The sequence below is a fragment of the Macrobrachium rosenbergii genome, chromosome 25 (assembly GCF_040412425.1).
Source record: "Macrobrachium rosenbergii isolate ZJJX-2024 chromosome 25, ASM4041242v1, whole genome shotgun sequence".
NCBI lineage: Eukaryota > Metazoa > Arthropoda > Malacostraca > Decapoda > Palaemonidae > Macrobrachium > Macrobrachium rosenbergii.
Window position 1 is genome coordinate 809,003 of NC_089765.1, and position 14,660 is coordinate 823,662.

Genomic DNA, 14,660 nt, shown 5'->3' on the forward strand with positions numbered 1-14,660 from the left:
CTTCGGATTTTTCACAACTTCTTTGACTCAGTAGAATCTATCTCCTATATAACTCCTCCCCCTTTCCTCTTCTATCCCCCTCCCCTTCCTCCCCCTTCACCTCACCCCTTCTGTAGCGCAGGATCAAGTGTTAATTTAGCTGTGTCCTCCCCTCCCCTCCCCTCCCACTTCCCCATCCCCTCACCATCCTACTCCCAGTCTCCTTCCCTCTTCCCTTCTTAATTACCCCTTCCCCTTGTTAAAATGCTTAATAAAGCATTTTAACGCATCAACTTATGAATATTAATTCAGGTATTTTTAAAATAGATAGTTACCTTGTTCATAAAATTGTAGGGAAGTACAATGTCACCTTTTAGCAACAGCCTGTTTTAACTGCAGTTTCAGTTCTTATGCATTTTTAAAGTATTTTTTACTTATTGTTTGGTAGTGACAATTTTTTTTCTTGCTTTGCTCTTTGTTTTGTGAAGTTATCTAATTTATGTCTATTTATTTATTTTGCTTTGTACCCCGAAAAAGTCTATGCAATACACGAAAGCGCTTTGGTACCTGGTCTTTAATTTCCACCTTTCATGTGTTTGTCTGCATATATATATATATATATATATATATATATATATATATATATATATATATATATATATATATATATATATATATATATTATATATATATATATTTATATATTACAGGAGTTCATTGCCTCTCCCTATCAGCTTACAGAGGTCCAGGATTATATATATATATATATATATATATATATATATATATATATATATATATATATATATATATATGGCATACATACATATATATATATATACATACATATATATATATATATATATATATATATATATATATATATATATATATATATATATGTGTGTGTGTGTGTGTGTGTGTGTATGTATGTATGTATGTAATGCATGCATGTATGTATGTATATATATATATACACACACACATATATATAGTATATATATATATATATATATATATATATATATATATATATATATATATATATATATATATATATTAACATTTAAGCTGTATAATTACTGGCCTATGAAAAGGTGTGTCCAGTGAAGGTGGCCTTTATGTTGATGTTGGTATTTTCCCCTGTTAGATACAGCGGGTATCTGACACGTTCATTTGTTCCTTCCGATCATGGCCAAGATGTTGGGGACAACGTAACAGATTGAGGGAAGCTTTGTGATATCTGTGGATTCAGAAGGCGGAGTCTCTCGAACACTGAACTTAACAGTGACATCACTCTTCAAGGGAGGGGTTATTAAGTGAGTATGTGCATACGTGCACTCTCTAATGTGTATATTATAGAGGAACCATACAATGGGTATTCACTTCGATTTGCAGCTGGTGTGATCACTCTTTGAGCTGTGTCAGTGAATAAGAACAGCCACTGAGGAACAGTTCCCAGTGCCATAGAATGTGAGTGAGATAAATTATTAACACATATCTTTTTCAGATATTACGTGGAATACCCATTTGACGTTGTAGTGAAACCCCTCTGTTCTCCATTATGCAGTTTTCCATTTTGCTCTTTATTATGCATTTTTCCATTGTAATTGTTTATTTCTTTATACACCATTTCAGGTTTTAGTATAAGATGCATTTCTTTTAACAGGAATTCTGGTTCAGTCCTGTGAGGATGAATACATTGGAAGCAGTGTTCTTTTAACATAAGATATGACTTTTATTTTGGTCTAGAGTCACTAGTCACTAGTATTGGTTGGTCTAGAATCATTAATTCGATGGATTATGAGTCTGAGTTTCCTCTAGTTATGACTTCCATTTTTATAGGGTGTGGGGAAACTCCATTTCATGACCATAGCTTTTGCTGAAATGCTTTTGTTAAATCTGCAAATAAAGTCTAGTTTTGTATCTCGGCATTTTATTTCAGCAGGCCTTTGTTTGAGGATAGATACAGTGAGAGGAGTTGACGAGAGAGAAAGAGGGTGCTGACCCAATGATGGCCATTGCTACCGGAGAATCGTAGGGATGTAAGATGATATGGCACTGTTCTTAAAACAGATATAGTAAGAGATTATGACCCTATCTGACCTGGTTTTTAGGGCATAATAGTTGGTGGCAGCAGTAATAGACAGGAATAGATAGTCGAAAGTTATAGGTTACGCTTCCGAAGAGACACATCTTATTTGTAGTAGTTATTATACTAGATGAATTATAGAAACTTGGGGTAGTGGCATCTCAGAACACAGATTTGATGATTCAGCAATTAGGTTTAGGGAGGTGTTGTGAAAGGCACTCTGCTCAGTCTTTCTGAAGTGTGGGTGTCTGTGTGTGTTTAATGAGGCGTTATTGGGAGCAAGGTTTTATTGTGTTTATAGATATTACTGAACTTTGGGGGATGTTTGGGGAAGAGGATAGTGGGTGCAGTGTGTTTAATTGCAGTATCTTGACCATTGTTGTGTGGTAAAACATGTGAAAATGCGCGAGTGTATTTCTGTTTTTTTCCTCTCTCTTTTTTTGTGGAAGGATTTCACACTGTGGCTGTCAAGCAGGGGCGTACATAAGTACTATTATTTTTTCTATTGTTAATTTTAGTGTCAGATTTGAAGTGAACAAACCGGTTAAGGGGGGCAGGTGGTGTATTTTTTTTTATAGCACTGCAACTGATATTGAGCTTTGGCAGTAGTGACATCATCCCCTGAGTAATGTGTCGGCAACATCATTACTTGGGCAGAGTTTATCACCTTCTCCCCATCCTCTATGGAGCGCATGTGCATTTTGGGCGTGACTTATGTGTTTGTTTTTTTTTAGTAATCAGCTGTTCGCATCAGCGTTTAGGGTTTAATAAGGGGATTATTTAATTGTTGTATTATCTCTGGAGACTTTGATTAATGGGAAATAATTTATTTGACTGCTGTTGGGTTATTTTGGGTAAATATTTCTTATGCTAGTGAGTGTACATTTCTTAGATTTTAAACCTTTTTTATAGTTACATATGTACATATTTTATTTTTGGTACATACATGTGTGTATGCAAAGGGGGAAGCTGTTGCTGTGACCTTACTCAGCAATTTTTACCTTAATGGCGGTGGTCGAAAGGTGGACTCATCTCTGAGGTTTTGAACTTGATGTTGTTTTTTTTGTGTGCTTTGGCAGATCATGGATGTGTTGGGGAGATAGGGGAAGATATTGCACTAAAGGGAGAGGATTGAATTCTTTTCCTTTCTCTTTTTCTCCTCTCTCTCTCTCGCTTCCATTTGCTCGAGTCCCGTTTTCTTTACGTAAGGGTAGACTTCCATTCTCTTTACTTGAGGGTGGACTGTGTGTTTTTTTTTTATGAAAAAATCCAGCCATGCCTAAGAATGACCGAATTTTTTTCTTATTCTTCAGAGTAGCAAAATCCGCAATTGCCCTAACTTTATCATCATCCACACCCTCCTTAGAAATGACATGATCCAAATATACTATCTGCCTATTGAGAAAATTACACTTAGCTAACTTTATCTTCAAACCCGTTAACCTAAGCCTCCTAAAAACCTCATTAAGAACCTCTAAATGTTCCTCTACCAAATCAGTGGCAACTAATATATTATCCATGTATAGGACTACCCATTTCCCTAACAAGGCATGCAAAACTGTATTCATTAGCCTAGTGAATGTCATAGGACTACCCGATAAACCAAATGGCATCTGCGTGAACTCATAATGTCCCTTCGGGAACGAGAAAGCCGTGTACTGTCAACTCTCCTCACTAAGCGGTACTTGCAAGTACCCTTGCATCAGATCAGTTGAAGAATAAATATTCTTGCCCCCCAATCTCAACAAATAAATCTGGCAACCACACCACAGGGTGGTTTTCTCTTTCAACTTCTTAAAGTCCACACAAACTCGGACTGAACCATCCTTCTTAGGCACTGCTAACAACAGGAAATTAGAAGGCAAGGAACTGGGCCTAACAATGCCTTCCTCCTCCCACTTATTAACCTCTTGCTCTACCTGTTCTCTAATCTTAAAAGGAATCCTATATGAAGGAACAAAAATAGGCTTAGTCTTGTCCTCCAACTGAACCTTGTGTTCTAACACATTTGTTAACCCTAACTTATCCCCTTTAAGTGCGACTATGTCTGCAAATTCGGCCAGAACATCTTCCATACCCCAACATATTCTTTATAATCAGCATTCGCTAAATGATCCCTAAAAACCTGCCTCCTAGCCTGTAAATCTGCTTCTGAAAAGCTACAAAAATCCTCGACAATAGCAACTAAATTATCAACAAAGCCGATTGCATAAGTTCCCTTCTGATAATTGAGAACTGAATCATTATAGTTTAGCAATTCCACCCAAGTATCCCCTGAACCCGATACCTTGTTTATAGAATCAGTACACACTATCCCCTTCAGCTTTTCGCTGAACTCATCCACACACACCTGTCTGGATTTATGCACTTCTTTCACTCGAACTTTTACCATAGCAACCATACCAGGACCAAGAACCACATCATCTAACAAAACCCCCTTATAACAAATTTTCTTACCCACCGACACATGTTCAGCATCCACCTGCAAACTCTCATGTACACCCAATGTATCAACATCATCCACTACACTCACATCCATCCCCTCATAAGGCACAAGCACACCAGGTACTCCAACAGTTATACCACATACCCCTGTATGAACTGAGATTTCCCGTCTTCGACACGCTGGAGGACCCAGTAACAATATGTTCCACAAAGCAGCCCCTTGTATAACCAGGAATGCTTCCATAAAAGGTCTACCCCCAAGAGATAAATCCTCATCTATGTATCCCAAACCCGTAACCTATTTGCTTGAACACCACATACTGCCTCTTTAGCAGGTCTCAAAGAACGATCGAAAAACATCGATCGGAACAACTCATAGTTCATCAAATTAATAGAGGCGCCTGTATTAATAAATACATTTACCTGGAACCCATGTACAGACCCTTTTACCACTGGCTTTGCCTTTGAGGGTTCCCTCAGAAGTCCTATATCACAAGAAACACCTGTCCAGTTTTCCTTTGCAACTGATCGGTCTTTAGACAATGCTCGCCAATCACTAGATCCCCTCAAAAAACCCCTTGAGGAACTTTCTTACCTAAGGTACCAAAATTCTGAAATGTAGGCCTACCATTATACTATCTCAGAGATGGACGAGACCACCAAGGATGACCATAACTCCTACAACAGCCACGATATTTAACTCGGCAAAATCTCTTGATGTGTCCCCGCATATTACAATTAAAACAATGAACTCGTGGGGCCCAAGAACTCAACCCAACCATCGACCTTTGACTTCCGAATTTCAACAAAACCCTTCAAACTGCAAACTGAATTTCTGCGCCCTGCACAACCATAGGCTAACCTAAGGAATCTCTGATAATTATTTCCTCTCACCATTTTCGCAGCTTTCCTCTTTGTAAATAAATCTGCTAACTCACTCTTGGCTGATCACAAGTACAAAATTTCCCAAGTCCTGCGAAAGGACATCCCTTAAAGAAAAAAACACAAGAAGCATAACAATTTTCCCTGAAAGAATTCCCACACAGTAAGACACCCAGAATGTTAATCTCCTTTACTTAACAATTAATCCCCCAAAATCAAAAGAAAGTGCTAATTAAACCCACAATTAAATCAAAGCCCCATGGGGGAAAAAAACAGGAGGGTCGAGCGCACAGCTGACCGCAAAGGAGGTCAAGATGAACTTCGAGTCTTCAAGGGCAAACAAAAAAAAAAACTCTCAGTCCTCCCATCAAGTAAAGAGAATGGAACTCTAAGAAAACAGGACTTGAGCGAATGGAAGCGAGAGAGAGAGAGAGAGAGAGAGAGAGAGAGAGAGAGAGAGAGAGAGAGAGAGAGAGAGAGAGAGAGAGAGAGAGGAAAAGAATTTGTTCCCCTCCCCTCAGTGCAATATCTCCTCCCTATCTCCCCAACACATCCATGATCTGCCGAAGCACACACACACATACACACACAAAACCCACTGAGCACACAACTTTGGAGACGTCCCTCCTCTCCCGTCGTCAAGGCAAAAATTGCAAAGTAAGCTTACAGCAACAGCTTCCCCCTTTGCATAAACGTACGTAAGTATCCAAAATAAAACAATTACATATGTAACTGAAAAAAACAAGTGTTTAAAAATTTAAGCAGTGTATACACACTTGCGTAAGAAATGTTTACTCACAGTAACTCAACAACAGTCAAATAAATTCTTTCCCAATAATCAAAGTCCCCACAGATAATACAATGATTAAATAATACCTTTTTAAACTGTAAACACCTATGTGAACTGCTGATTGCTAAAAAAAAACACATAAGCTACGCCCAAAATTCAAATTTGCTGCATAGAGGATGGTGAAGAAGGCAAGAAACTCCGCCCAAACTAATGGCATCATTGACATGTCACTCAGGGGATGACGTCACTACTGCCAACACCCGATATTAGTTGCAGTGCAATCAAAAAGCAATCCACTCGCCACCCTTAACCGGTTTGCACACTTCAAATCTGACACTAAAATTAACAATAAAAAAGTTTTGCATGTTTTACTACACACAAGCTGTCAAGATACCGCAGTTAAATATACTGCGCACACTATCGTCTTCTCCAAACATTCCCCAGTATGAACTAAAGTCCAGAAATACCTATAAACAGACCAAAACCTTATACCCTGTGATGCATTATTAAACACACACAGACACTCGTTCTCAAGAAAGACTGACTCGAGTGCATTTCACAACACCTCTCTGAACCGAATTGCTGAACCATCAAATCCTATTCTGAGATGTCAATACTAGTATTAATAAGATATGTCTCTTCGGAAGCGTAACATATACCCTATCTATTTACCTACTTGACTATCTTTTCAAGTCTATTACGTTGCCCACCACACTGTTATGACCCTATACCAAGGTCATATAGGGTCATAATCTCTTACTGCATCTGTTTTAAGAATGTCATATCATCTTACATCCCTAAGACCCTCCTGGTAGCAATGGCCGGCACTGGGTCAGCAAATTCTTTCTCTCTCGTTGACTCATCTTACTGAGTCTATCCTCAAACAAAGGCCTACTGGAATAAAATGCCGAGATACAAAACTAGACTTTATTTGCAAATTTAACGAAAGTATTTCAGCAAAAGCTACAGTCATGAAATGGAGTGACTCACACCCCATATAAGTGGAAATCATAACTAGAGGAAATTAAGACTCACAGTCCATCGAATTATTGATTCTAGACCAACCAATACTAGTGACTAACACCCTGGTCACCAAACAAAATAAAAAGGTCATAATTATTCTAGACCAAAATAAATGTCATAGAGTATGTTAAAAAAACACCACTTCCAAAATATTCGTCCTCACAGGACGAACCCAGAATTCCTGGTAAAAGAAACACATCATATATTAAAACCTGAAATGGTGTAGGAAAAATACATTTAACACAGAAAAAGGCATAATAGAGAACAGGACAGGAAAATGCATAATGGAGAAACAGGAGTTTCACTGAGGCACAAACTGGGTATTCCACATAATGTCTGGAACAAATATAAGTGTTAATGAGTTATCTTACTCACATTCTATGGCCGCAAATAACCAACCTCACAGTGGCTGTTCTTATCCACTAACACTGCACAAAGAGAGAATCACACCCAGCCACAAATCGAAGTCAATAGCCATTGTATGTTCCTCTCATAAAATATCATTAGAGAGTGCACATACATGCATGCACTCAATAACCCCTCCCCGGAAGCGTGATGACACCAGTTTAACGTTCGAAGGATCACAACGCTTCCACCAATCTGTTACATTGTCTCCTGAATTTTGGCCATGATCAGAAGGGGACTAATGAAATGTGTCAGATACCCACTGTATCTAACTGTGGAAACCTAAATGCCACCTGCACTGGATATTCTTTTCAACAGGCCAGCACATAGTTTGCTAGACGACTTAAATATATATATATATATATATATATATATATATATATATATATATATATATATATACACATATATATACACACACACAAACACACATATATATATATATATATATATATATATATATATATATATATATATATATATATATATATATATATATATATATATATACATATATATTAGGAGGAAAAGGTCACAGGAACAAATACATATCCAGTGTATACATTTATATGATCGTTTCTTGACCTGTGGTCACACCATCAGGATATCTACAGTTATAATGTAAAAGGGGCATTCAGCATACATAATTAAACATAAAAACTTAAAATAGAAAATCAGTTAAACATAAACAATCACACTTAGATACATTTACACATTAAAGAACCAATAAAAGAAAACTTAAAGTGAACTTGGTACATTACTGAACTTAATAAAAAGGAATTTAAAATAAACTTAAAAGGAAGAGCAGAAGGCAATTTCTCAGGGTGAAAGAAGTCAACACACCAAAAGTTACACAGTACAAAAAGCAGAAGGAGGAGGCGGACAAATATAAACAAACAATCGAGTTATGCTATGAACTAGGGAACAGCCGATGATTGGCAATTTAACGTCGACACAATTCTTTGATATTCAGACTTTCCAAGAGAAGCAGTTCTCCAGATTCCTTAGCTTGGCCAATTATTCTGAAGTTGTCGTGTTTTATTGATGTCTTGCAAGCTCTAGCGTGGGATCTTATATCTGAAAGTTCGGGATTAGACAATCTGCAACCCGTACGATAACTCACGCCCATGTGAGAATCGGCCCTGACCTTGAGGAGACGCCGAGTCCAACCAACTTAATTCCCGGAACTACATCCAGGGCACTTGTACTCATATACGACGCCCGACGTCATCAAGGGACAGAGCCGACCCTTCAAGGGAAGCAAAGAACCAATGATTTTAGGATTTTTTGGTATTAATTTAATGTTAAGAGCACCAATATGATTTTGAATAATTTTAGTAAAACTGCTTAGCAAACTTTTGATTGCTAGGTAAAAACAGAAGCTTTTATTTATATAGTAAATTTAAGTACATTACATTTAGGCATTAAGAAATAAGATATATATATATATATATATATATATATATATATATATATATATATATATATATATATATATATATATATATATATATATATATATATATATATATATATATATATATATATATATATATATATATTTATATATATATATATATATATATATATATATATATATATATATATATATATATATATATATATATATATATATATATATATATATATACAGTATATATTTTCATGATGTTGCCTTGTAATACGTATATCCTCCTATAATTTTGACATATTGACTTTTTCATGTGTTATGTTTAATGATAATGGTTGTTGAAGTGTCATATTTAGTTTGACATCAGATCTCAAAAGTACTAATGATTACTTGATAGCGTAATTTAGAATTGTTGTTATAATTTTAATAGTAACGTAATTTAGAACGAATATCTTTCTTGGTAAAAGCGTAGTATGTGAACACGTGTGTGTCCACCAAAACTTGTTTCATTTCAGTTGTCATCAGTTGAGATAAGAGGAACGCTTTGTTTTGGGTTAGCGATGACAGATTTGCAAAACAAACGCCAATTCGTCCCATACGGGCTCAAGACGAGTGATTTCATGTTGTTGCATGCGTTGTTTGAGTCACGTACGCCACTTTGCGAGAAAGAATACGTGTCCTGATCAATTACGTCATGTTTTGTAAGATGCGTTCAAAACGTTTTGCTGGGATGACGTAACTTTCCTTCTAGAAGCTTCTCCATTGTATCTCGCACCCAAAACGCTTTAATGACGTCACCTCCCTGCTTCTAGAACTTTGTATCTCGTACCCAAAATGCTTTAATGACATCATGTAATTGTTTCACGTATTACTGGAATCCTAAAATTTGTTTCATTCTGATTTCTGAGACCAGTCGATTTGGTTCCCATCTTCTCTCTCTCTCTCTCATTCCTAATTAGAAGAGATTACTTTTTAACGTAAATTTTTGTGGTCACTTTTAACATTAACTTTTGAGATCTGAATTTAGCAAAGTTATTTAGTTCGTAACGGCGCCTGGTAAAAAAGTGTGTATTGTGTAACGCAGCTGCAGCAAGTGATTTACAGAGGTTTTCACAAGTTGTGTAAGGTAACGTGAAATTTTACTTATTGATACCATGGTATGATAAGTTAGGAGGTTATGGTGTGATAAGTTAGGAAATTTTGAACAAGTGAAATCATTATTGATAAATCTTACGTGTATTTTTGTGTGTTTTTCTATTTACAATTTCTTTATATTTTCACATTTTTTATGTTTGTGATGTAACATTTATTTACATAGCATTGTAAATATTTCTTGGTAATTTAACATTGCATACTTTGCATACTTAATTTAACATTGCATACTTAATTTAACATTGCATACTTAATTTAACATTGCATACTTGATTTCATTTATTGAGATTTTCTTTTTAAATCTTGAGTAATTCTTGATAGTTTAAATTTTGCTTGATTAATTTAAATTCCTGATAAAGTTTTTGTTAATTAGTTTTGTTTCATAATTTAATTCAAGAATTCATTGAGTTTTGTGTTATTTTCAACTAATAGTAAATTTTTCAGATTGTGAATTCTAATTAATTGTGAATTCTAGTTATAAACTTTGAATCTGAAAATAAATTTTTGTATTTAACATTTTTAGAAAAACAGTGTTTCATTTATTGATCACCAGTGAATAGGATTGATTGTGTGTGCATAAGGCAAAGTGATAAACATGTTTTGTTCTTTTAGTTTTGCTAAAGTGAATTAAGACCAGGGAAACAGTTAGAGTTTTTTGATGGAGTGATGCCCTTTTACTCTAGAAGATTTCTAGTTTAATTTTTTATACCTCACACATATTCTGACGAACTTAGTTTGATTTTTCAAGTGATTGATAAATAAGTTTTTTCTTAAGGGATCACTGTTACCTTTAGAGTACTCAGTCGTAACAATTAATGTTATGAGAGTTCAGGTATCTGGCTGAAGTGAGGTATATTTTTGAATCTTGAGATTAGTTGTGTAATAACCAGGTACTTGATACGCATCGTGACATAATATTGTTTGGTGCCCAGAGACCCGTGGAACAAAACAAAATATCACTCTGGTTTATGGTTTATACTGGTGGTGTTAGGGATATATTTTGATAGGAGAGTGACCACATAGTTATTTTTTGCTTTGTATTGTGAATTATTTAGTTGAGTAACTTAGAGAAAATGGCTCTGTTCAATGTTCAGAGGTTTTTAGCAGCTCCTTCCATCCAAGAGTTATCTGAATCCAACCTGACTAAGGCACAGTGGATTGCTTTAGCAGTAGCATGTGGGGGTAATGTGTTTAGTGGTATGATTAAGGCACAAATCAAATATATTGCAATCCAAGCATTGATGGACTCTGGTAAAGTAGATGAAGAGTTAGGAGAGGCACAGGAATTGTTGAATGCAGCTGAGGCAGAATTTACAGATAAACATGAGCAAAAGAAAGAGAAAAGTGATGCAGAAGCAGAACTTAGACGTATAGAAGCAGAAGAAAATTTGATTAAGCTGAGGATACAGGCTGACAGAGAGAAAATGCAAGCAGAAAGAGAAAGAGAAGATAGAGAGAAAAGAGAAAGAAGGAAAAGAGAAGAAGAAAAAGCAGCAGAAGAAGAAAGAGAAAGAGCAAAAGAGGAGAGAGAAAGAGCAAGACATGAAAGGGAGATGGAGTTAATAAAAGCTCGATCCACATTACCTGTAATACCGTCTAACCCTACTCAAGGTAATTCAGACCCTGTATTTGATGTAGTAAGAGTGCAGAAATTAATTCCAAAATTTACAGAAGAAGCCCCAGATGAGTTTTTTTGATCACTTTGAAAAAGTAGCTTCAGGTATGGGATGGCCAGAAGATAAATGGTCGGTCTTGTTACAGAGTGTTCTCATTGGTAAAGGAAGAAGTGCCTATTTAGCCTTATCAGCTGATCAGTGTAAAGAGTACAAGGTACTCAAACATAATGTGCTACAAGTTTACCAGATGACCCTGAATATTATAATGAAAGATTCAGATCTTTGAGAAAGGATGACAAGATAACTTTCTTGGATTATGCTTACAAAGTAAGAAGATGTTTTAAACGATGGTTGAGGCTGCTAAAGTTAAATCTATGGACGAACTTGAGGAGTTAGTAGTCCTAGAACAATATCTTAGAGGAATTCCTGAACACATAAGAGCCTATTTAAGAGAGAGAGAGGTTAAAAACTTGACAAAGCTGCTACATTGAGCGAAGATTTTAATATAATTTCTAGCAAAAGAAATTATAATGTCAAGTACCAGAACCAACAACGCACAGGTTTCAGATCTCATCCAAATTTCAGGAACATTACAACTGAAATCCTTCTAGTGGCTATGCCAATACAAAGTCAGGTAACACCCTCAGCAATTAAATGTTAAATCCTCATCATCCAGTCAGTTTTCAAGACAGATACAGAAGACTAATGTTGTCTGCTACAAGTGTGGAAGAGTAGGACACTACAGTCGAGATTGTTATCAGACACAACAGCAGACCAAACCAGTTGGTCAAGTGGTTAAAGGTAACCAGGTGAAGCAAACTACGAAGAGCAGTGTGGGAACGACTGAGACTAAACAAGCAGAGTGTTTAGCAACCAGTGGAAATGTAACTTCAAGCAGTGAGTGGCTGAGCAGCTTGGAGGCTTTTAAGCCATATATCTATGAAGGTACGCTGACAACTCAAGGAGGAAGTATGCAGGTACCAGTCAAGGTATTACGTGATACGGGGAGTAACCATAGTGTGGTAGTTCGTGGTGCTCACCCACAGTTGGAGAAGAATCTCACCGGAGATTCAGTTATTTTGAAGGGTATAGGAGGAGAAGAGGTAACTCCTATATGCCGCTTGCATTTGTCCTGTGAATTGGTGACAGGAAATGTTGATTTTGCTGTAAAGGACTCACTAGCTGTTGAAGGTGTACATGTTTTACTGGGTAATGAAGTTGGTAGTGTACCATTTGTTCCTTGTCCTATAGTGACAGACAAACCATTAGGGTTAGTCCTACTGTAGATTTAGAGAAGAAAAACCCCACCTGTTTCCAAGTTGTGTAACTACCAGGAGTATGAAGAGAACTATGTCTGCAAGTGAAGATACTGAGGATTTACCTGCACCAGAAGAATCAAGTGAAGGATCTTTAAGATTAGAAGAACTGTTCCAGGAAAGTGAAGTTTCCCTAGTGTTAGTAGTGAAGAGATTTCCCAAGAAGAAGAGGATCCTGTTGTTATTGAAGAGACTCTGAGTAGTCAAAGAGTTCCTGAAGATAGTAGTGAAACTGTAGAAGCAGAGTTAGCAGATATGGAGAGTTCAGCCCTTGAAGTTGGTCAAGTGACAAGAGAGAAGCTAATGAAACTGCAGAAGAGGGATACAACGTTGGCTGATTTGTTCTTCAGAGTTGTTGATCAAGAAGAGATGCAACAAACCTCTACCTGTTATTATCTAAAGGAAGGATTGCTAATGAGGAAGCATCGACCTGCAGATATACCAGGAAATGCTGAATGGGGTGAATATCATCAAATTTTGATTCCATATCCATTGAGGAAACAAGTTGTAGCAGTAGCGCACGAGTCTGGACATATGGGAATCAGGAAGACTGTTGAGAAGGTTATGAAGTATTTTTTCTGGCCTGGACTTCACAAGGACGTTAGCAAATTTTGCAGTGTGTGTCACACGTGCCAGATAGCTGGAAAACCGAATGAAACCATTCAGAAAGCACCCCTACAACCCATAGAAGTTAGAGGAGAACCCTTTAGCAAGGTAATTATAGATGTGGTTGGGCCACTTCCGAAAACAAAGAAAGGAAATGAATATCTATTAACATTAATGTGTCCAGTGACTAGGTATCCTGAGGCGATTCCTGTAAGAAGTATATATGCAAAGGTAATTGCTGAGAAGTTGGTGGAGTTTTTCTCCAAGTTTGGAATACCAGAAATTGTGCAAAGTGATAGAGGAACGAACTTTACTTCAAAATTATTCCAGGATGTGATGAACTTGTTAGAGTAAAACAACAGTTATCAACTGCTTATCATCCAGAGACTCAAGGAGCCTTGGAAAGGTTCCACCAGACATTGAAAAGTATGTTAACTAAGTATTGTAATGAATCAGGAAGAGAATGGGATGCTGGTTTACCTTTAATGTTATTTGAAGTTAGGAATGCTTATCAAGAGAGCATGGGATGTTCACCAAATGAAATGATTTTTGGTCGAGACATTAGAGGTCCATTGAAGATTCTTGCAGAGAATTGGGAAGAAAATCAAGAGGAAATCCAAGGAGAATATGTGAAGAACTTGAGGAAAAGATTAAGAGAAATTAGAAAATTCTCTTTAGAAAATTTGAAAATAAGTCAAGAGAAAATGAAAAGGAAATATGATGCTAAAACTAAGCTAAGAAATTTTAGTATTGACAGCAAGTTCTAGTGTTCTTACCAGTGAAAAGATTTCCCCTTACCAATAAGTTTCAAGGTCCTTATAGGATAATAGAGAAGTTAAGTGATCGAACTTATGTGATTGAAACACCAGGAAGAAGAAAACGACAGAGGAAGATACATGTGAATCTTTGAAACCTTACTTCTCAGAGACTAAAACTGAAACAG